The sequence below is a fragment of the Aythya ferina genome (assembly GCF_964211825.1).
Source record: "Aythya ferina genome assembly, chromosome: 8".
Taxonomy (NCBI): domain Eukaryota; kingdom Metazoa; phylum Chordata; class Aves; order Anseriformes; family Anatidae; genus Aythya; species Aythya ferina.
Genome location: NC_140304.1, coordinates 22453351 through 22478867, shown reverse-complemented (window position 1 = coordinate 22478867; position 25517 = coordinate 22453351). Strand labels below are relative to the sequence as shown.

General features: G+C 42.2%; 1 protein-coding gene across 14 annotated transcripts in view; it reads right to left on the bottom strand.

Annotated features, from left to right (window-relative positions):
• PTPRF (protein tyrosine phosphatase receptor type F) overlaps positions 1-25517 on the bottom strand; it is a 364428-nt gene that overhangs the window by 260800 nt on the left and 78111 nt on the right. For all 14 annotated transcript variants that reach the window (XM_084527751.1, XM_084527753.1, XM_084527745.1 and 11 more), the window contains exon 2: positions 13040-13120. The gene's annotated coding sequence lies outside the window, so the exon portion shown is untranslated. The remainder of the gene's footprint in view (positions 1-13039; positions 13121-25517) is intronic.

The following is a 25517-nucleotide window of genomic DNA, read 5'->3' as shown; positions in this document are numbered from 1 at the left end:
GCACAGCACTGACAGCAGATCTTGAATTCCTTCCTCGGAAGGAAAAAAAACACAAACACATTTACATACCAGAGGCCTTTTCTCATGTAGTCAGCTAACCGTGGTTGTATGGATGGGGAAAAAAACAACACCCACTCTCCATAATTTTATTGCTTAACTTCTTACAGAGATCTTAGATTTCTTTCCAACCAGTCTAATATTCTGCTGTAAGAGGATCCAGAGAGGGTGTTTGTTTTCAGGTCCTTTCCCCCTATTTAGTGATGTCCTTTTCCTCCCATACTCCAAGACAGCCGATTATCAAGTTTCACAATCCAGCAACGAGGCTAAATTTGGGGATTTCCCTTCTTGCCTCCTTTATTTAAAAGGTGTTACATTATCCTCTTCGCAGTTTGTGGTGCAAATACTGCAGCTGCTAAATATGTATTTCTCCACGCACGCGCGCGTTATTAGAAATATTTACATTAATTCAGTCGTGACAGACACTTCATTTGCCCCAAAGAAATCCTGCCTCAACTAGATGGCGGTGCCCACGTGCTGCAGAGCCCTGGGCTGCGGCTGGGGATGTCTCAGCAGCAATGCCCCTGCCTGTGCCCACCCCAACTGAGCACCATGGTGCTGGAGCAGCGGTGACACCCTTCTCCCTCAGAGACACCCAACGCTGCTCGGGATGAAAAGGGACAAAGGGGGATGGTGCTGAGGGATAGGGGCAGCTGGGCAGGATGGGGAGCACCGGGGATGTGCTGGCCCCAGCATCCTGCCGGCAGCTTCCAGGTCTGTGGAAGCACTTCTCCAGCTTTGTGAGAGGACAGCTAGCACAGGAGTTTTTCTACATTCAGAAAAGGTTCCAAGCAGCTTCAAACCAATCCTTTTAAGATCTGCTACTGCCATGAGCCATGCACACATTTCCTCCTTTGCCCAGGCACAAGGCATCACGTGCTGGAGCAACCCAAAGCTTGCACTGCAGCGTGTCAAACCAACAGATTAAGAAAGCCCACCTGCTGCAAAGTGACCACTGTTAACCCTGACAGCCCCAGAAACATTGGGCATTAGGGAACAACATGAGTTTAAGAAGTCAGCCTTGAAGGATTTCAGCAGAGAATTGCCTCCAATTGCCTTTCTCTCCCTCACTGAGGTTCCTACAACTGGATACACATTGCAGGTGCAGGACCATGCCAGCAGAGAAAGACAAGAAGCAAAGCCTATTTAATATCTCTGCAAATAGCTTGCAAAAGGCTTGGCACACACTGTAGGCAAAAGGCACGGCAGGTTAGGATTTCTTAGTTTCTTTTCTTTGGGATCACCTGGAAAAGCTGACGGAGCTGTACCTCCGTAGGCACGATAAGCAGCCATGACCTCAGCAGCGTGAGGCAGAGCCCACGGAAAGCTTTGCTGTGACACCATTTCAGCTGCGTTGGAGAAAGGCATGGGAACATCGGTAAATAACTTAACAGTTAGCACCAGCACTCACCAAACTGCTTCATTTGTATTTGCCATCCCTAAATACCTCGACATCTGCAAGTGGGATGGTTTTATTGTTTCTAAATACACAGAGGCACGTATTCCTTAATTATACTTTAAGCCACGAACAAAGGTCACGCGCGCGCTCGCAGTGAGAAGCAACAATCCAGTCACTGTACGTTCGGTAAACAACTCCCATCACTTCGACAATTACCAGCAGACCTTTAGACTTATGCATCTCCTGGCCCCTTTCATATTGGAAAAACATCATTAAAACAGATTAAAACTGCTATTCCAGTCAAACTGCTTATCTAATGGTAGGAGAAAACGTGGACCTGCAATTCTCTCCTTCACAACAAATGATAACATCGACTGTTACTTCAGACTCTTAATCTTGGAAGAAAATATTCTCTCTAATCAGAGACTCCTAAATCTACTCTCCCTTCTATTAAAACTATGTATTTGCATAATCACAGAACTGTTTCAAAGAAACATTTTTAGGATGGATAAACACAGCAGTCATGTGCTCAGATATGCTGAATTAGATGAAATGCTTTCAGAGAAATGTACATGAAGTACAGTTTTACAATTAACATCTGCTTTATCTTTTTTTTTTTTTTAGGTAAGATGACATTTAAGCTATATGCACGTATCAGAGTGCTTCATCTCACAATGCCATTTTCCCCAGAGCGTTCATGTCTCACTTCAATAAAATATCAACACACAAGGGCTCGAAACAGGCTTTACCTGCAGCAGAGACAACTCCCAGACTATCAATTTGTAAAAGCATTGGAAAAGCAGCAAGAACAATATTGACAGATGGCCTCTCCCACACTTTCCCTGCAAAAGCCTCTGCTCTGGCACCACCATCCCCACAAATTAGCCTTTGGGGAGCTGATGGATAATGAAGCATTTCAGTCCTCGGAAATTGGGTAGGGGGGATTTCAGATTTTTGGTGGTGGTTTTGTTGTTGTATGGTTGGTTGGTCGATTTTTTCCACCCATTATCAGACTTTTTTGGGGAAAAAAAAAAAGAAAACTTAGCTGTTAGTGCAAATCATTTTTTCCTCTAGAACTTCAACAACATTGGGAGCTTTTACTCAATCTGTTAAACTACACAGCAGTTTTTGGGACTCTGAAGTTCCATGGTTGCTGCTGAAATCCACGGGCGATGCTCTCCCGTAACCAGTGCTCACGGCGTTTGGCCGCCAAAGCTTTGGCGAGTTGGGGACCACAGCATCACTAAGCCTATTTTTCTTTTTAAGTTACTTTAATCTCTTCTGCACTCCCCTCTTCCTACCAGGAGAGATAATACCTTAGGGTCATTTTCCAAAGAACAAGCCCTCCTTTAGTGGTACAAAACGAAGTGTACGCGTGTAACAATAAAACACCAGCTCGGTTCAGCAGGACCTCGGCTGTCCGTACTTCCACTTCACAGGAGGAAGCCGGGAGCACGCGGGGAGCATTGCTATCCCCTCCTGCCTGCCTCTGGAATGCAGCTCTAACCTTGAGCCTGCATTCAAATTGAGGGCTGTGTGAAACAGCAGTGGGTGCTCCTGACCTCAGGACATCAGTGTCCTCAGGAGCAGAGGGTGCATCAGGGCTGTTGTCATTACCAGGTGTGTTTAATTACTGCAATTACCAGCAGCCAGGAAAGGGCTGCAAGGCACCTACTCTTCAAACGGAAAAGGCAGCACGGGGCAGCACAGACCATTTCAGCAACTGTAAATACTTCACCATCTGCAAAGTCACTGGAATTAAACTACAATTTTGAAAACGCTCATTTATTCCTCCCTGACCACACCACGTACGCAGGCACCTACGCTGACCCCATCACCATGGCATCCTCGGCGTCTCCATGCCTGCGCTCGGATCGATGAGCCACACAAAGTAAATAAAAAGAATTCCAGGCAGAGAGGGTGGAACACATGGCGCACATATACATGAAAGCAAACAATACTTCAACCAACTGTTATTTTTATCCGTATGTAAACAGTAGCACACAGAAAAAAGTAAATCTCCTGCACTGCTCTTGCTATCAGACTACTAGAAAAGAATTATTTAACATGGCAAAGGAAAATAAATTTCTTAAGAGCCCAGCAGAAAATCTGAGCTGCACACAGCAGGTGGGCTCGAGCAAATCGCAGCACGGGACACCCAGCCAGGCAAAGGGCTCCCATGGATATGAAGTTTTCCAACCACTTGGGCATTTGAAACACAGGCAGAAGTCCACAGCTTTTCCAGAGTGTTTTAGCACGGCACCAGGACCAACATATTCAGGGGGGAAGAGCTAAGCTGACTGAGCATTGTGGAAAACCCCCTCCAGCAGCTCCACCTGGCCAGGAGGCAGCAGGACACGTGCCTTGGGGTGCAGGCACACAGGGAGGGGAGCTCATGGGGCGCCCGGACAGCCACGCTCCTGCCATCACACCTAAGTGCACGCAGTGGAAAAGTGAGACCCTGTTTCTGAACGGTACCGAGGGCTTCTCTTTTCACTTCACTCCCGGCTTGCTCTGACTTGATTCAGCTTTTCAAAGGACAATGAAAACTCCAACTTGCAAACCGGAGCTTCACAGATCTTCCGTGCTGCAAAGCGGGTGGTTGCACTACAAAGCCGCTCGCTTCCCACAGCGGCTGGCCATGGCCCTTCCTGTGCCGGTGGGATCCCAGCTACCACAGACAGACACCTCTGTGCATTAATTTAGTCCACGGGTGCCTGGGCCCCAGATAAAGGACCAACTTTAAAGCCACGCTGCTGCAGCAGCGACGAGAGGAGCTCTGGAGGAACAATGGGGAGAACTTTTCTCCACCTGAGAGCAGCCATAATTAGGAAGTGATGGATGTCGCTAGTAAAAGTGAGTGATGTTTTTCAGGAGCTCTCTCATCTGTAACTGCACTGTTTTCAGATAAAATAACCCTTTCTGTCAGGCAGTGTCAGGAATGTCTACAGCCAATCAGTCACTCTGCTATCCAGCAAAAAAATATGACGTACTTGTCATAACATCTGTAGCATATGTTTTATCAGCCCTTCTTCCTTGTGTACCACAGCAGTTAGGGTCTCCGATTCCTGCAACGCCAATAATTTGTACTCCCCAAATAAACAGATTGAAACTTCCCAAAATCCAACTGTTTGCATGTGAAACGGAACTTCATTTGAACAGCATAGCTTTTACAGCAGCATAAAATGCTGTCACCTGGAAATAATGACCATAAAGCAAAACTCAGGACAAAGCCCCGCTTGTCACCTCCGCACGCTGGCCAGAGGAGCAGAGCCACAAGGAACAGCTCAAGAGAAAGTCAACAAGATAAGCTGGATCATCTCGAACTTGGACACCATAAAATTTCTCACTGTAGCAACTTCATTTACAAGACCTGGACAAACATTAAACTGGGAGAACAAATACCTAACACAATTAACCGAGACTACACGTATGGTCTAAAGTCTCCGGTGTCACTTTGTAGGTGCCAGGAAAGCCTGCCACAGCAGCAGGCTGGGGCAGCCCTTTTGCTAAGCAGACCCTATGGACTGTCACAGCTGTCATGGGACACGATCCCTCCACCGATGCTCCTCCAAACAACGCTCGCCTGCCAGCCTAATGGAATTGGTTTCAGAACAACCAGAAAAAAAGAAAAGCACCATCAGTGTGATTAAAAAAAGGAGACAGATGAGCAAGACAAACCGTTTGTGAATGCTTTGTGTGGTCACCTGTCAAGCAGCCTGGCCATGTTTTTAAGTGATTAAACCAGACCTTAGCAAAAACCTGAGTGTCAATTTCTCAACATCCTAACCCAGAAGAGCCTTTCAAGAGAAACAATTGCGTTAAATTGTTGATGAGGTTCATCAAACAGACTATCCCTCTAAACGGCAATACACTACACCTCTGGAAGACACCTTACAAAATCTGATGAAGTTAAAAACAGAGTTAACAATTCATTACCTAAGAGCCATTCCTGATCTTTAAACACAGCCAGGGTGTATTAATATTTAACCATTGCATGTTACAGACTGTGTGTCACTATTACAGGCCCATAGTTATTACTTTTGTAAAACACGGAGAACAAATAGATGCTTAAGTCACTCATCACATGTTTCCCATTATAATAAACAGAAAACAGTAAGTTTCTCTGATTAGGTAGATGTTTATTGTATCACATGGCTACAATCTCCTTTGAGCTCCCAATCCATGTGCTTGATGCCAAGGTTCCCCACAGGCTATGAAGCTAAACACCAGCATCCTAGAAAACACCCTGGTGCTTCTAACAAAAGAAAATGCTGAAGTAGCGAAGAAATTTAACAGCTGATTACAGTATTTCCTCTTGAAGCTTGATTGAGAAAACAAACATCTTTATGTTAAGAGACAGTACTCGAAGGGAAGCACCCTTGGTAATGCCTGGCCCTTCTCAGCCATCGATAAGCGTTATCTGCAGGAGCACTGCCACCGACCTCAGACCTAGCACTGAAAAACTTCATCCTCTCAAGAAAAGGAGGGTGGAAGTAGTTTACTGAACCACAAAAATTAGGCAGATGGGAAAGGTCACTAGTCCAAACAAAGCAGGACTGATGTCAAAGTCATATCAGGTGGCCCACAGCCTTCTCCAGTTGATTTTCAAGCACCTCAAAGGACAGAGGTGCCACAATCTCTTTAGACCCTTATTTCAGCACTCTTCCACACTCATTTTGAGCTTCTCTTTTTCCCTTTTATCTGACTGGGGCTTCCCTTGCTGCACTCTGTGCACGTTGCTTTGTGTCCTGTCCATGCTCCTCAAAAGTCAGGCACTGCTTCACCACCACCAGCCTCCTGGGGTGGGACACCACACTCAGGGAACGTGGCTCCTGCTCCAGCCCCAGGCCAGCCGCATGCTCCTCCGCCTGACTCACTCTCTTTCAGCACCTTTCTTGACTCACCAATATCTTTCTCATACTTTGTGGTGGTTGGCAGAAGCTGAGTTAAAGCTTTTGTCCACCCCTCGGCCAAGACAGACAGCAACCGGTCCCCTCACCCACTGGCTCCAGCCTCCACATCTCGCCCATCCTCCAGACCCCAGCCGCCTCCAGGAGCTGCCCTCAGCCAGCCCACACTCACCGAGGTACCGACACGGCTCCATGTCTGGGGCTGAGCAGCACTGAGCACAGCAGAACCATTACCTCAAATTGAATTATAGCCCTGCTAATACACTCCAGATGGAGTTTGTCCTCTCTACAACTGCTAGCTCGTGTATAGGTGGTGATCCAGTGCATGTACCTAAGCGCTCTTCTGCAGCTCTGCAGCCTAACCACGTCCTCACTGCTTTGTATTTCCTCATTTCAGCTCAGTAAGTTGCATGTTGCAGGCTTCCAAACACTTTTTCAGCCTACCATGATCATCCACCTCTGAACTATGCTTCACAACACTTGCAGCCCCTCTCAGACTTGCAGATCTTGTAAGTACTCCCCTGCCCACATCAGTGAAGAGAACAGCAAACAAAGCTCAGCCCAAGACAAACAGGGGTGTGTTCATGCCACCCCCTTGGTCCCCTGATTTTCACAGCAAGTTGCAGGTAACTGTTCTTCAAACACTGTTTTTAAACAGTCACTCGTTTATCATACAATTAAATGTGTGTGTCCCTATTCCACAGAAATGCCACAAGAGGTTACGTCAAAAGCTACTGAAGTCATGATACATCAGAGCTACCGCTCCCCCCTATCCCTTATCTTCTTTTTATCCTCCAGATTCCCAGAAACTGATTAAAAATTTTGTTCCAATTCTCTAAGCACCACAGCTAGACTAACCAGTCTGTAATTCCCCGGACCTCCCCCTTTCAAAGGCAGGTACTGCATTTGCCCTTTTCAGTCCTCCAAGACCTCTCTCGCTCTTCACAATTTCTAAAAGATAATTGTAAATGGTTCAAAGGTTGCTTGGCTAGTTGCTGCTGTACCCTAGGGCAAATTTCATCAGGCTCTGACTATTTGAATACACCTATCTTATCTGCTTTTTCTGATCTATCCTTTTCCTACTCTGCACTTTACTCCTATCACCCTGTTTAAATTAATTAAAATTAATATGAAGACACGCTCAAGCAATACAATAACTACATGAAACCCATTTAGTATTTTATCTTTCGGCTATAACATTAGCAAAAAGCCCCAGACTATTCATCTATCATGACTGCTTTTTTGGAGATGCAGAAGAACATTTTCAAAAACAAAAAACAAGCCAGATTAAAGACTTGCATGCAGCTTACACCAACCCTCAGCTGAGGTGTCTAAAGGGAAAACATTAAGAAACGTCAGTAAACTCCTTTTCTGCAAAGAAAGGATGAAAGAAGAAGTTAACCGCATTTTAGAAGGAACACATTTCAGTGACTAAACCAGCCTGCTTTGGCTTGATACATTAAAGAAAAAAACAACACTTCCCCAGCAGATAAAACACTTGATAACCAAATGCATGATTTCCTGTGCCATTCCCTTAGTTATCTAGCACTGATCGTTGCCAGGGGTAAGGTACCGAATTAGACTGACCACTGGTCCAAACCAGCACAGCGAGTCCCGCTTCTGTCTGAACACAGACAGGTATCTGGGAGCATATCAGCATTTTAATGCACCCACCTGTTATAGCTATAATTTACCTTTCATCAACTGGAAATTATCATCCTTACAGCTGAGACATGCCAACTTATTATAGGAGCATATGTAGTCTGCTTCTGTGCAAAGCAAACCAGACAGCCTTAGATCATCCTCTGATTTCCGTGTTTTTCTCTGAAATGAACTAGACACGGTTGCATGCTGTTACCATATCTCAGGTGAAGCACTGTAACTTCTTAAACTGCTCCATTTCCACCCTCAAAGACACATCAGTCTCTGCTCTGTGATCCCCTAAGCAGACGATGCAACGTTAATGGAGATTCTGGCTGTCATTCTCAAAAGCAGTTAGTGATTTGAATGCCTCAATTTCTAGTGTACTCAACCTGAAATGCTTTAAAAGGTCCAATTTTCAGGAAATGAACACTCAAAAATTGCCCAGTAGCAGTTCCCCCCTAGTTTTTACATCTAGTATCCATCTTATCTGAGGTTTCGATCTAGAAAATCCTTGTGTAAGACTAAAACCCAAGTACTAGTTAAAAAGACCAAAACATTCTCCATCGCTAGGTGTGATGAAAATGCAACAAATCCATACATTCTCCCAGTTGTACAAAATACAGCAGCCTACTCCTGAATATGGATCTGAGGACTGTCTTCAACATAAAATGAGTGACACAGTGAAAGCCTTCCCTCATAAAATATTATAATCTTCTTTCAGTGAAGTCTGTTTTATTGCACATAACAGCAGAGCTCGATTTCCAACACTGCCAAAAAAAAAAGCCAAGAACCGGTACTTCATACCCTTGCATACTTGTATTTGCTCTTAATACGAATGTAACCATTAGTAATCCCCCTCTTGCTGCCTGGCTCCACTGAAAAACAAATCATAATTAGCAGAATCCTAGAAAATTAGCCTTGAACTAATGATGAATAGAAAGTATAAATGGAGAGAGAAAGCTGAGCCAATAAAATACTGATAGTCTTCTAGGCTGCTGTTCCCTATTTCATAAGAGGAAAAATTCAGAATCTGTTTCAGTCGGAGGAGAGCTTGGTATCATGCAATTGTTCAATTACAGTACAGCAAACCTAATTATTTTGGGCATCTTTAGGAATCCACAGCTCTGCCTGAGAGTACAATACCTACAGACGGACACGCACCCATTGTGAGCGATGCCCTGCACCCAGGAAGCACAGCCGGTGCTCCTGCCCCTGCCAGGCCCAGCTGCTGCCGGAGGAAGGCAGGGCAGGCACCTCTGCATGCTTTTGCATCTGCCATCCCATCCAGCTCGACTTCAAAACACAAGTCTAACCCATGCGAGGTGGTTTCAGCCAAGCCTATGCTGATACTGGATAGAATGAAACCAAGTTAATTAGAGTTGAATATATCCTCAAAGGAGATCTCAGCACCAAAACTTCTTATGCACATTAACTTAGGTAGCATGTATTTTTAATGAGTTCAGCAGTTGTCTAGGGTTTAAAACACACACACACACACGGTGTGGCAGCTATTCAAGCCCATTGCGCCAGAGCGCTAGCAAGTGCTGACTACAGGGGATGACAAAGTTAACGTTGGCAGTTATGATGGTTCTACCTTTATTACATAACCCTCAGATAGCTAAATTAATTAAGTAGGTGAAGTGACAAAACAAAAGCCACCTACCAATATGCTGATTATATAATAGAAAAGGAAATGAAAAAGACCAGAGGGCTAATGCTCATGTTCAATTCTGCAAATATGGCTAAATCTTGTAACATCTCCAGCATCTGTTGACGCTGTTTTTCATAAATACATTTCTGAAAACATATACCCATGTAGAACAGCTAAAGCATACAACTTCAAAGCAGAAACAAGTTTTACTCATCCAAATTTGTAGCTTTAAGCCGCACCCTTCCCTCTCCACATGCATTCTCCAAGACACAGCATGAAGGCAGGTAAATCGCTAACAGGCATGCCCTCTGGGCACCAATCTATTAAAGCACTCCACTCATTTGTAAGATAAAAGGACCTTTTAAAGACTCTACGTCCAAAAAACTATAGACAGTCCTATATAAAGGATGCTGACCCATGCCAACGGATTCAGCCAATGCCCTTTGGAGGCCGTCATTTAGCGTACAGCCAGCAAACACACTGCAGCGAGAAATAACGGCACCTCCTTGTTTTGCATTAAGCACTGAGCTCCTGCCAATGTGGCATAACACAACCAAATCACTTTGAATCACATGAGCTTTGTGCCAGCATTTTGTAGAAAAACATAACCCATATTACTGAAAAGCCTTTAAATTAGAACATAGCATCACATATTCCAAAATGCAAATAAGTTCAAAAATAGAAAGATTTGAACAATTTTAAGAGGACAAGGTTACCTGATGACAATTGCTTTATGCTTTCAAGTCAGAATAAAGAACACTAATCACGCCGAAGCCCCACTTTTAACTGCAATCCCAATGTCCAACTTTCAATGGCAATGTTGAATGTAAAAAAAAAAAAAAAATCCCCAAACCATAATTGCAAAGATAATATTTTCCTAGCAATAGCTAGTTCAAGTGGAAAATACTAAGTTGTGGGTGGTTGTTTTTTTGTTGTTGTTTTTAATCTTTTCAAGCAGATTGAAATTAATAAATTTTGCAACTATAACACTTAAATGGAAACTTAACATATTTTTTATGTTCTTGAAAGAGCAACCATACAACAATTTTAGTTTAAATGAATGTCAAGACTGCTTCAGGATGTACCGCAGTCTCCAAACTCCCGAAAACCTAATCTGAATTCTGCTAATCTAGGTTACAGTTTATCTTCAGGGTTTCTCCTACAAAATCATTCCTTGATGCATTAGATTCAGCCTGACACGATTGAAAAAGCTTTCTTTTCCTTCTTCTACCATTCATTGGAACAGCAAAAATACACTGTTTTTTTTCCAGGTTCTCCCGTCCCCCCCTAGATGAGATGGACTTTATTAAGGAAATTATTTGAAAAGAACCCCTACAGATAAACTGTGACCTAGATCAGTGAGATTCTGCCCAATTTATGTTGAAAAAATTTGATTTACTTTAAAAGATGTTATTGCATGCCACTCAAAATGCACTTTCAGCAGCATTTTGTACGGGCCAAGTCTGTCATCTTTTATTTCCTAAAACCTGAGTTTACATTAAGAATGATGGAAGACCTTCTCAGGGTCAGCTGAAAATTGAACATACTGGAAAAGAAAGGCTAGGAAACTGAGCAGCCTTTGAGGACCACTGTTTGGCTGGCGTGACCACAGCTGCTATCTCAGCTCCCATGTAACATCATTGCTGCTCTTTGTCTTCCCCTTCTCCTGACCTGTGTGAGATGGGGACATGGTCTTCACACACTGCTCTGCAGTCGGCACACACACACAGCCTTTCCGCTTGCTCTCCCATACAAAAAACAGGGCTCAGCTCTGAGGAAATGCACTCAGTGTGCCATGCCAACAAGTTCTGCTCTGTTGTTTCCGTGAAACAGACTGCTGAAACACCCCAGGTGGCACATCCCACCACCTGAGCACCATCTCCTACAGCACCCACCAGTGCCTGACCAATGCCACCTGTGCCCAGCAGAATCTCTTCCAACCCAAAAGCTCTTCCCTTGCACTCTTCCAGCAGGCTTTCTTCACTCTCGCAGGACCACACTGTAGGACTTCCAGCCACACATACACAAACATGTATCTACTGTAAAGTGCTCTAATCTTCATGTAAACAACAAGACTTGTTCCTGGTTTTAGAGAAATCTTGTTTGTTTCAAGTATCAGCATCTCAGCTAATGAGTTTTTGCTTCCCTTCTGTGCTCCACAAATACTGGGTTGAGTAATGCATAGCCTAATTGACTGTTAAGGTCACTGGCCAGCTCTTTAATCTTATTTAGTACACTTTGAGACAGTTCATGAGTCATTAGGGTTTCATTCTTGGGGACACAAAGACATGTAATATACATTAATACAGAGCATAAATATAATTCAGTGTGTGTATAATAAAGAGTGCAAAATTAGAAGATGGCATTAAATATTTCTTTGCAATGTTATCATTTTAATAATGTTGCTTATTTTAATAGACAATAAAAATATTTAATTGTGAGAGCCTGCTTGTGTCTTCATAATTTGTAGTGTTTCTGTAGCTCTACGAAAATTCCTTAGGCAGTAAAAGTCACACTTTAAATACCAACTTGAGGTGAAAGAAGGGCTCAAGGAAGACCTATCTTAAGAGTTACTTATTTGAAGAAAAAAGCATATTTTTCAAGCTGTTATTCATATTTGATTTTATGATGTACATTACAATTCAGTGCGCACACACGTGTCAGGAACTTTGCAATACTTTTGAAAGGGATCAGCATCACTAATCAGGCACTGAAATCCAATTTCTGGGAGAATCTGGGAGCTCAAAGGTGAACATTTTAACTGGCTTGGAAAGACCTTTGAAAAATAAAGTTAAACAGTAATTATACATAAATGTGCTTGAGAAACTTTACACCTGTCTTGACATGAATCCGATCTTTGCATGGATGATGAAATTCTTGGCATTGCTTTAGGTGATTGGGATGGCATTAGCTTAGGCAGGGTAAGAATTCAACAAGCCTAGACAGGTAGGATAAAGGAGTTACTGACTCAAAAAAAAAAAAAAAAAGCATGACAGCTTATCTGTTGAAAGTCTAAACATGTTAATCATTTAACATAAACAGATCTGCTGATATTTTTAGAAAGGCATGTCAACTCACAAGTAACAAAGTTAAAAAAGGACACCAGGAGCCCTAATCATATTTTCCACAGGTCCTCCAAGCCCCTTGCAGACTGTTTCTACAGGAAAAAAAAAAGAAAAAAAAAGAAAAAAAAAAAAAAAAAAAAAAAAAGGAAAAAAGCCAAAACCCAGTAGCTGGGTTTGTGATTAGGACAATAAACAAGTTGCTAGCAATCAGAGTTTGACTGCTGGCTGTGCTACAGACTCCTCCTGCAACCTTTATCTCGCTGTGCCTCAGCTCCCAGTCTGTAAAACGCAGGTAATAACGTTTCCCTACCTCACAGGAACGTTCTCAGAATAAATCCATAAATGCCTGTGAGACGCTGAGACGCTACTGTGACAGAGGCCATAAAAATACCTAGGAAAAAAACAAACATAAAAATAAGTGTCATAAATGATTGTAAGAGCAGAGAAATTCACAGACTAAACAGTAAAGGTTAAAGCTTCACTTAATGACACAATTCTCCATCCTGGGGAAAAAGCAGTTAGTTTTAGCATGTATTCCCACCCAGACAGTTTTAAACCCAGGACAGCAGGGACCAATTGCCCCGTTCCTACCCCGACATGGTGCCATCATGGTGACCCATCACCACACGCGGATGTGGAGGGACACGGGGACAGGGGTTTCCGTCACAAATCATTAGCTCAGTGCTGTGTGACCAGAGCCACCTCGAAGAACCGTGATAATGCGACTGAGCCCCAGCATATGGACAGCGCTCCTCCCTGCCTCCCCTGTCTGATGCACACTCTAGGACCTAATTCCTCCCACAGGCAGAAAAACTGCTAATTTTGAGCCTAACGTTTATTCTTGAATAGTTTTTACCCATTTGTTTTCAGGCCAACATTGATCCTGTAGCTTAAACAGCTTTTCTCTATCCCTGAATTTTATTTCCCTGCCGATAAAACTGAATTATGCCACTTCCCTGTCAGGACTCGTTTTACCGCCCAGACCAAGCAAGTTCTTTCAGTTTTCTCTCAGATGGCCCTTCCAACCTTAAGGTTATCCACTTGCTTTGTTTAACCCACCTCACTGTCTTTCGCATGGCATCATGATTTTGGCTGACTGTCACCTTGTGACTGTGCCAAGTAAAGCATGTTTCTCCAGCATTTCCAGCCGGTAACCCCCTCCGCTACCCAGCTTAGAGAAAAGTTTCTCTCCAGCAGTCCTCCCGCGGTCATGACCCTGCATGCTATCAGCACGGAGACACGGCTTACTTCCACCGCGCCGGCTCCCAAGCTCTTTGCCAAAGATCTCCTGTCTCCCCTCAGCACCAGCCATGGCTCCCACCTGCCTCATGCCGTGCTCTGAGCCCAGCTCACCGTGCGAGGGAGGCTACAAGGAACACACGTGGTCTCCCCAGAAACACACCTTTCTCTTCAGTGCCAGCTCTGCTCTGGAAGCAACAGCTCCAGCTTGGCTTGGTTAAGTTCTTAAACGTTCTTTAAAATGAGCCAAGTGACTGCAGTCCTCAGAAGGATAAACAATTCAAAATTATGCAAATGTGTAAAATGTGTTATTTAATCTTTACCATTTACAAAGTACTCATTTTATAAACATTTTCGGTACTCTGATTTCAGAGCATGACAGTGCCCTGAAGTCCAGGCCCCTGGCGGCTGCGGTGCCACCACACGGCTGGTGCCAGCCAGGAGGAACACCAGCACCGAGGCCTGACGTGGGGCTGAGATGAGCTGCCAGCTCACTGCCCTTTGCATTTCTGTACACCCACATCTACCCTCCCACTCCAACCTGAGCAGACAAGGCCAACAAAAAACCCTTTCCTTTTTTACTCTGGGGGCGCATGCAGCCTGCGAGCAGGTCAGGCAAGCGCGAGCTCAGGCCTCTGCTGGCAGCCTGCCGCCCGGTCGGACACATCGGAAACCTCAGACTAGGGAGCCAGAACACAGTCACCTTTCCAAGGACTCGGATCCATTTAAAACAACCTTCACAAATAAATATATTATGCAATTTTATGTTATGCAGCATTGACTTCAATGACTCTGTAGCAGTGCTTACTCTACTATATTTACTTCTGGCACACATTCGCAGCATTCGCTGCAGTCATTCAGAACGTGTTCCTGTTTTAAACACTGAGGTCTTACCCTGCCTGTATCTATTCACAATGCTCCTCAATATGTTTTTCCTATCTTTGACCATGTCCCTCTTTCTTCTGTCCCAGCAAGCTCTCTCATCTACGCAATATCTTAAGGTGTCCCGCACCACCTCTCTCTCACGCAGGGTCCCAATTTGCACACCCGAGCATCTCTCATTCAGCATCAGGTCACCCACTCCCACCCTGAGCTATCCCATGTTGCCGGTCTCAATCCCTCAGGTCTGAGTTTTAGAAAAGCATCCTGGTACTTTCTGCCAGGCTCCCTGGGATTTGAGGGAAGCCCTCTCTCTTTCAAGCACTCACACATCTACCTGGATGCTTTTCTTTCCAGTCATGCCCACCAAAAACCTGGCTCTAGCTGGGCTGCTGCTGTGTGGTGCCTCCAACACATCAGGGTTTGTCCTGCCAGCTCCTGTCTCTGCCCAGATGGTCTATGTCCAGCTAACACCTCCCCCAAGTTGAGACAACTTGGCCCAGGCAGTTTTGTGGGTAGAAAAAATATTTTGATTCTGTTTTATGTAACACATCTTGCCCATGACCAAGACTCTAACATACTACATTTACAGAAGAAAGATGACACAAACCTGTTCTCCCCCTTTCCTCATACTAATGTGATGACCATTTCAGCACTGGCTCTTTTCACTCTCTTCATCAGCTAGTCTTTGTTGCAAGAATGGCAATCACATCTGAGTGGAATCCATCCAGCAGTAAGTGGTTTGTTAAATCCCAGGACACGTTATCTACACAGAAGGATGCTTAAGCTACTTAAACGGCAACCCTTTATTAAATGCATAAAAACGCTTGAAATTTCTGTAAGCCAACAATTTATATTAATTTCCTCCCTTACAAGTATCAGTCTCTGCTGCTAACTATGATACCACTTTTTATGCATTTCTATTGTACTTACTCTTTGGAAACCTTGTGGAGTTTTCTATAGTTCTAACAAACGTAATTGCAATTGTCCATAGGGTACACATGAACTTACTTCACTCAGGACTCCTTCCAAATGCTGAAGTAGGTTCTGCATTTATGTCTATGGGACAGTTCAAGTCAGCTATTCTCAGCTACACACTCCAGTGGCACTACTGCTAAAAAAGGCAGAGGAAACATGCCACCAAAAGCCTCTTCTACACTGGAAGTATTAAGATAGAGACAGAGAGCAAAGATAAGGTCAGACAATACTCCGTCATACACCACTTAATGTGCACTTTAAGATCCCCAGAAAACCCTCCCATAACAGGGTGCGCTCTGTGCTCATGTTCAAGTAATTACTTAAGGTCTAAATTTCTTTGCATCTGTTTGTCTGATTCGGATGTATTTAAAATTATACACAGATTCCACTTTGGATGTCATAGACAACTTTATAAAACGGATGTTCTGCTTATCCAGAGAGGGCATATAAACATTAGGCATTTGCTATTTAGGATTAAACATTAACAGAAAAATTTAATCAGCAGTGACGAAAGTGGTAATGGCAGTTCACTGGAGATAAACTCCTCTGTGAACACACTGCAGTCTCCACCATGGCAATTTACATTGTTAGAAGCCTGAAGTGATGGAAGCTATGGCATACCAGTAGGATTTCAGCACGCTAAATTACACCTTCCCCCGTTAAAACAAACTCTGAAGACACACAACGCTTCCCCCTCCCGTGTTAAGCTGGGGGCCTACAGCAGCAGCCAGGCTGCAGCCTCCCTGTGTGCATCCAGCAGCCATCGGCCGTGCCCTGCAGCTGATGCACATGCCCTGCACCTGCAGCCGGACCCAGGAACTGCAGCAGCTGAAAGCGTGAGCACTGCTGCCAGTCTGCCAGCTTCCCTGCTTCTGTGCATCAAGCCCAGAAGGGAACACGCAACATTTTCTGAAACTCTGAAAAGCTGCTTTTTTAATCTACATGACAATGTTTACTGAACACACAATAGCAGTAGCCACAAGCATTTTACGCAGCGCTGACAACAGCAAGGAATTCCTTGCTCCTTCGTAAGCTCCCGTGCTGATTGACACAGCAAGAGGCGCAGTCAGAGGCCAAGAAAATCCACAACTTATCAAAAGAAAACGGCAAATTGCGAAAAACCTGTATGGCAAGGTTAGCTGCCTAGGCACAGCTTTAATAGAGCTCCATAAATACCTCGGTCTAACACTGACAGAGGTTAAAAACCTATTATCTTTCCCAAACGGCAGTGCGAACATATGTTCAATCGAACACCCCGCCCCACCAAGCTACAAAGTAGAGTCTGCTCTTTCAGTTCCACAAATACAAACCACAGGGAGCATTTTAAATGAAAGCATTATGAAGATTACATTAGGCAAGTTTGATCTACTGTAAAACACTCGCACACAACATTAAGAGGGAGAACAACCTTTAACACCTGCTTTCTCTTCAAACATAGCATTATCTCTGTGCATGGCTTGGCTCTTAATGGGATGAAATCTCAGGCTAAATAAATTGCATGGCTTGCTCTACCAGCAAAGAATGCTTAAAAACATTTGGGGCCTCATGGCCCACTAATATTCAACTGTTGAGAATATTCTCCTCAACTTGCACGCTCTGCTCAGCCCAGCCACGTGCAGCACAGAAGGCTTTCACCCCAGCGTGAAGCGTTGTGGCACAAGAGGAGATGCAACAGCTGGAAAAAGACTGCGCAATCCAAGCAGCTTTGAAAGTCATCACCATAAATACTCAGATGCAGAGTGATTTGTTTTCTTACCAATAGCACGTTGTTATTCACAAATATTAATTAGCTTCTAAATACCACCTGTTCCTCAGCCCTCCCCTCCGCTGTGTGCACAAGGATTCCTCGCTGCCGAGGCTCACAGCCACTCCACGCTGCCCAGAGTTTTAATGATGTTTCAAGTCACACAACTTCCACAGCTCGCTCAGCTGCTGGAGGAGAGTCAGGGAATAATTACTTACTTGTGTCGTTCTCCACTGACCTCTCCGGAGGATGAAACAAACAGCTTTAATGGCCTCTGAAGGGAGCCTGGTCCAGCCCGTCTCAGAAGGCAAGGATGATGACTGCACTGGTGGGAGTGGAGAACAGTTTTGAAGACCCAAACTTCAAAGACCTCAATGAGGGGAGAGTTCAAGCTCAAACTCTCCCCACTGGAGGGAGGAAAGTTTCTAATGCAATCGCTCGTATTTCCAGCGATCACTCACGTTTGAGACAGAGTGCAGACACAAGGAATTGCCTGTCACATCCTACGGTGTAGCAAACAGCAGTATAAATAAATCTCAGTCTGCCAAGAGGAAAGCTGTTATAAACCTAGGCAATTTTCTTTAGATTTCTGCATCCTTTGAGGAAGTGATCTCTTTGAAGGTAAGAGATACAGGTGTAGGCAGACAGCTAGCACCAGGTACACAGGATTCCTCCTTCCCACCAGCAACAGCAGGCCTGTTGCCTCCTCCTCCTAATTACATGCATCACCCATAACATGAGAAGCTGGGCAGAGCAATGACGACATGCATGAGCTGGCAGCACACTTAAGGCTGAAGAAGTGACAGAGGTAAATGACTAAGTACCATCTTGGTCTCTCTACAAACCCAAGGCACAGAAATCAGCTAGTACACTTCCCTGTGGAAGACACCATCTATTCAACACTCCTATCTACATCATCAGATTTTCCTTACAGGGTAACAGCGTGATTTTCTCCAGTACCGTCCAATCTGAATACTTCTTAACAAGTTATTTATGATCAGTAGAGCTGATGGCATGACATGAGAACAGCTACAGAGTAGCACAGGTGATAAATAACATATTTAAGGTGGAAGAATGAGAGCAGTTTTTGCTGGAAAATTAAATCTATATACTACCTGCTCCTTGTTAAATGCTGAATGAGGGAGTTGAGACCAAGGCTTGCTATCCTGTGACTCCTACGAGGAAAAAAATGCTCTGCAATAGTCCCTGCAGACAGCAATAACCCAGGATTATCAGGATGTTCTGTGAATGTGGTTAGCCTCATAGTCAAGTTCCCAAGACTATAAAACTCACAAATGGGAGTGCAAGAAGCACAGAAGAATGTCTAAAATCATTTCCTCAGTAAATGACAAACATGGTGCTGAATTTCTCAGGGACATGAATGGCTAAAGCTGAAGTTAAGCTGTGCTAGAGCTATATTTAGTACTGCACAAATACAAATTAGGAAACACTTTCTTCCCAGTTACTAATGCAGTGTGACAGAAAACAATTATTTGCTCAGTGTCTAATGTTACCTTTGGTGAGCATCTGGCTTGCAAAAATTTTATGTTGTATAATAAATGGAGAACCAAGTTGATATTCTGCAAATCAGTGAGAAAATTTAAGAAGATGAAGAAACATTTGATTTGCAGCAAGCTATCCTAGTCTTAGCTATGCAGATAGCGTTAATTTTAAGGCTTTTTTTTTTTTTTTGCTTTGATACTGAAGTACAAAGTGAGTTTGTTTTCCAAACTGTATATTAATATATTCAATAACTTCGTGGGTATATAAAGAATATCCTAGCTTCTCCAAAGTGTTAAAAAAAAGGAGCTGGGCAGAAGGAAAGAACAATTCAAAAAAAAAATCCATCTTTTATGATTTCAAGTGCCAGTTTATCTCTATGGAAAATGCAATTCTGGGTCACAAGGGACCTCTCAGCTCAGCAATCACTTCAGTCTTCAATGTCTACAAAACATAAAAGACAACAAAATGCATGATACAAATGAAGGGCTAGTTAGGCCGTGGAGAACCAAGGCATGATTTTAGAGAGGAATCCCATGTGCTTCAAAAGTGCTTAAAAGGTCTGCACTCAAAAAATCCCAGGCATGCAGCTGAGAAGAAACCCTGCTCCTGCCTACTGCAGCAAGAATGCCAACTAACAGACTACGTGGACTTTGGAGTTTCTAAGCTCCATAATGCAGCATCAGCACATGCTAAGGGAAGTTAGAAAATGTACGCCACCGGGGCAGGAACAACATATCCTTCCTTTTGGCATCACTGGACAAGGTCCTTTACCACGCTGAGTCATCTGAGCATTTCCAGAGCTGGAGGACTTAGGTATTTCCTGCTTGGATTAAGGTAAATAAGGCCCAGTATAACGAGGCAGGTACACTAAGTATCTGCATCTTGATGTGCTGGTGACCCTTCTAGTTGCAGACGCCTTTGAGACTGAAGGCAGAAGAGCACTCAGCACCAACTAAAAGATCACCATTATGCAAGATTTCCTTGGCCAAAACAGGACTACTGGAGTAAACACGTGTATTTGCCTAACGTTTTGTAGCTTTTTTTTCCTGAAAAAAATACGTATATAAAAAAGAAAGGAGTTGATACTAGGTTTCTTGGTAGTCTTTTATAGAAAAGTATCACTCTAGGTTCTCAGCAGCAAGTCAAACAAGTTTGGGTCACAAAGCACAGATACCACACACCATAAAACATCTCCTATGATGCCCCAATTCTGAACAATCTCTCTTATCTATGAAGCTAAACATGACTAATTTTGATGAATAAGTTATGAAGCTTCAAAGGAGAAATAACACCTTTACGACTCCCAAGTGTGTGAAACCTAGGAACATTGCTTATATGTTTTTATCATCTTTGAGGATCCCTTGGCAATGGAAAAAAAACAACAACAACAACAACAACAACAACAAAAAATGCCACAAATGTCTAGAAAGTCAAAAGGATATAAAAACTTCTATCAGGTCACCAGCTGAAGATGCCTACTAAATTTGGTTCTTTCACCCAGTTGGGATATTCAGTAGGCATTTTATTTTGCCTTGGGAAATAGAAGGTTTGACCACAAATTTTACTTCTGATGCCCATGTGGTTCCTGCCTATGTTTCACTTGCTACATTTTAACTATAACAAGATAATTCCTATAGTGTTTTCTATACACTATATACACACACTATAGTATTTGTGATACACACTCATCCTCTTATCTTCATCAGAGTGCTACAGGAGACAAATTCAGAACCATCCTTCTAATACAGGTTGCCTTGTAGCACCTCTGCTCCCCCATCCGTGAGTACTGAGCTTTTAAATAAGCCCATAATGCAAATGGAGCCTCCAAGGGCTTAAATGAGGTTTGAGGAACAGGGCGACAAGGATGACAGACATACAAAATACCATTAGCTCATGAGTAATCAAAGGGATAAAGACATGTATGTCTTAGGAATTAAAAGTATCTAATTATTAGGAATTAGAGTTATTCTTTATAAGAACAAACAAATTATTACATATCAGCCTACTGTGCATGTACTTGTACTTTGGATATCTGGCATTGGTGATAGTGTGTTTGAGCAATGTGCCTCCAGTCTCATTCAAAGCATCCATACCTCAAACAGCTACCTCAACCTTTGAGTCTGCCAAGCACAAACCAAAAGGAATATTTCATTCTATACACAATCTCAAAATCTGAGCTCTCCACATTTTATAAGCACATAGTAACAGTGTTGTCTGAGAAAAATCTGTGCTGATACTCAGCTAGCTTGGAAAAACGTAAAGGAACAGAGCATGCTTAGTCAGGATGAATCAGAAAGAAGCGCTCTCTGAGCCCTGCTCAAAGGTTCCCAAACTCCTCTTTTGCAGAATTTTAACTGCACATCAAGTAGACTCCTGTACAAAGCCAACATTAAGGGAGTCTAGAGAACTAAAGTTCTCCAGAACAATGGAAGGCCACACCCGTACATAGCCACCACCAGAAAACCAGAACACCTCTAGGACTGGGGGAGTACAGAAGTGACTATGAGGTAACAAAACATCCAAACAATGATATTGTGGAACCTGCAAGAGTGCCACTGAGTAGCTGTAGAAGTCTGGACTAGGATTGCTCTTTGAAGGTTACTGGCTCCCAGCCTTCTTTGGTTGCCCAATGGCTCGCTCCATAGGACACCAAATTCTGACTGTAATGGAAAAAAGGCTTTTATGTTATGAGAAACAAATGTTAAAACAATAACGCTACAATATGGAATGGACAGGTTTTGTTCTTTGTTTGTGGGTGTTTTTTTCCCCTTTTCAACCCATTGCAATTTTCATATCACACTCTACCACAACAGGATAATCCTCAAGTAGCTAGTGTTAAAATCTTGCTACAGCATAAATCCAAGAAAAGCAATAAACAGCATGAAAGAAAATTTCAGAGGAACTATTAGATTAGGTTCACATTAGTGTTGCCTGAAACGTGTCCTCCATTACACTGAGGAGCTGATGTTTATCTGTCGCTCTACAAGGTTTTTGACACAAAGCCCAAAGAACCGTAAGAATGCATTAACATTGGAGAATTAGCAGCAACATCCAAACTGATAAACAATTACCACCAGCAAACCCTCATTCTAAATATGATCAAGCTGTGTTAACATCTCTACAAACCTAATTTTTTCTTTTTAAAAAGGTAGGGGGGAAAAAAAGTAAAATAAACTGTGTGAGCCCACAAGGCTTTCCTTTCAGTAGCGGCAATGCTACCATCACAGAGGAGAGCTGGAATAACAAGAATCTTTCAGAGGAGGAATATCCAAGCTCTGCCAACTGACTAAAGGTAAGCTGCTGTTTAAAAATAAAACATTCAGGTGTTTAAAGTGAAAACAGATGAACGTATTATATCACACATCCATTAATATGGAGCATCTACTGCAGATGCATATTAAACAGAGATGGGTATACTTACAAAATCTAGACAAGCGTATTTTGAAGGAAAAGAGAGCCTTCCCCACACCTGTATCAGAATTATCATGAGTTATAACCCACAATGAGTGATTTGCTATAACAGAAACTGTTAAAATAAAGAGCACTCTCCAAAGTTATTTATAATACAAATACTCCATGTTTTGCTTAGGAAAATAAGCCAAAATGTATCCTGCCTTAGAACTGCCACTATTTCAATTTTATATATGTGAATAAAGCACCCAAAAAATGAATATATTGATAATAGTAAAATAAATGCATCACATATCCATTTTGCTTTGCAAATCCACCTTTGTAACATCAGGCACTGAAATATTTGCCTTCTGAAACTGACAGAGAATAGAACGCGACAAAACATAACCAACACATTACAGCACAGATTTCCACTTCAATTATACAGGCTTTATTACCATTACGTATTTAGAAGTGTATCAGCAGTACCAAATAGTACAGTAACCACAACGACCAACTTTGGATACTCATTAATTGTGATTACAAGAAAAATTCTAAGAAATTGAAATTTCTTGTAGTCTTTGAATGTGCCTTTACACAAGGGACACTGAATGAAAAACTCATATGCATGAATACGTCTTTCCACATTGTTGAGGGTTTTTCCTTGAGAAGTGGAATAAATGTTTACTTTTAACATATATTTAAATATCATCTCATAAAGTACTTTCCTAATAAAATTAAGTTTGTTTCTAAATTCCTAAAACATTTATAAGCATAGATTCATTTTAGTGTTCTGCATATTAAAAGCATTTAAACTTAATAAATGCTACAAAAGAAACAACTATGTTTGTTTCCAGTGCCTTCAAGAGTCAAATCACCCAGCTAGCCATCCGAAAGTAATGCACTAAACCAACTCTAAATACTGATTGACCTTTTGGCTAATGTAGAAATAGCTTTTTTCATAATTTCAGCTTATTCAGTTACTTCAATTCAATGATTTGATTTGCTCAAAATAAGAAATCAATTAAGAAATAACATAGCATGAAGATTTGCTTTCATTTTCCAGTCTAGGAGTAAACAAAGAACAAGAGGAAGAGATCTACTATTTACAAAAACTTCAAGGGCCAACAACATTTTTCAGTATTAACAGAGTTAATACCGTAACTGTTTTGAACCTTGAAAGCACAACCTTACCAACTCCAAAAGCAAAATGCAGCAAGTTTGCTTTTATATAGCTATCCAGTACACTTAAGGAAAATGAAGTTAACAATTTAATATCATTTCATATATTTTAACTGAATTCAAATTTTGAATGGTAAGAATTTGACATCAACGCAAGTATATATTTAGCACTCAACGCACATTAAGTGAACATTTGACTACCAAAAATATGAGCATGAAGTATTTGAATGCTTATTTGGCATATTTAGACAATTATAACATATGCTTATAATGGAGATTTGTTGACAAAAGGTGCTACCTTGCTGTAAAAGCTGTACTTAGCGGGAAATCAAGGCAATCTAATAATTACCAAACTACTAATAATTAACCTCTCCTTTGAGAAATGTAACAAAGCAAGATCAAAGTGACTGATTTACATCAAAGTTTCTGCTTGATTTACATCATTATTTAAATCATGTTTCAGAGAATTAGATATTTATTAGAAAGCAGAAAAAAAACAGAAAAGAAAAAGTAGTTGAAAGACTTAATGAACTCGGAGAACGGTCTCTATTTTTAGCCAAGAGTTTAGGGAGCTCTTAATCCACAATTCACCATGGATTTTGCAGAAAAATTCCTGAAAGTCCTTTAGCTACTCTATTTTGTAACTGACATTCTTTAATTTCAGACTGTTCAGATGGGGTAAAGCTGAGAATTTTCATGTGAGCATGTATTAAAACCTTCACTCACATGTTACTGCCACCATGGTACTGTAGGAAGACACTGTCACACCAGAGTCAAAATATTTCACTGTTAAAACAACCTGCCAGTGCTCCATTACCAAGAAGAACAAAGGGGTGAGAAGATGCTCACTTATTTGTCAGTAAATAACTATTCAACTTCTATCAGATGTTGGATTCAACCCACAGTTCGTGACATCTTCCACACAGAGCTGACTTTTTAACAAGTAACCACATTTCTAGCAACCAGGAGAAATGCTTGCATTTATACCACCACATTTTTGTGATTTTGTACAGTTTAAGACAAACACTCAAGCGTTGAGCAAGAATGAGTTATTTTCCAATTACCTGGGAGCTGGAAAGCCTCGGGTACTTGGATGCATTTCAGTGTACCCCAGAACATCCCACGGATCATGCTCCTGATGGTGAACAAAGCCGCCCAAGTACCTCCTACTCATCCCTGTACCAACAAGCAACAACATCTCATAGTCCTCCAGAGCGCACTGCTGAATTAGCAAAACATCCTGAAACTCTGGCACAACCTTTTGCTGATGAGGGGAGTGAGGAGGGAGGACAACCTCTTATCTCAGTCATGGTATTTTTCCTTTATTACAAGAATTAAAGAATTATGAGAAATGCACAAAGCTAATGCAGACAAATGATTTTATTTTTTCTTTTTATCTTGCTAGTATTTTAATTAAAACCTTTTGTCATGTCTGCTAAGTAAGTTCAAAGTGTTGCAATGCAGTAGCAATGGGAACACAAAGTCTTGTTCTGCTTGGGGAAAAAAATGTTTTCAACTTTTACCAAATCAACGGCTGTAATTACTACAGGAATATATCAAATTTATAGCAGGCAAACACAAGGCATAATCTTTTTTGTGCGGCTATAAATTAGTTTATTTTTGGTGCAATGTGATAAAGTTTAACATTTTCTGCATGTCAGACAGACTATTTTGATAATATTCTTTACATTTCCTCCTTATTAACAAGATGAAAAATTTGCTATTAAGATATGCAAGTCATCTCAATACATCTTGCTACTGGATAAGCCTCAAGAAAATCTTAAAGCCCTTTCTTCTATCCACATTAACACAATAACTGCATAGGCAACTCTTGCTTTAGTATTAGATAATATTCTGTTCCTGCAAAAATATT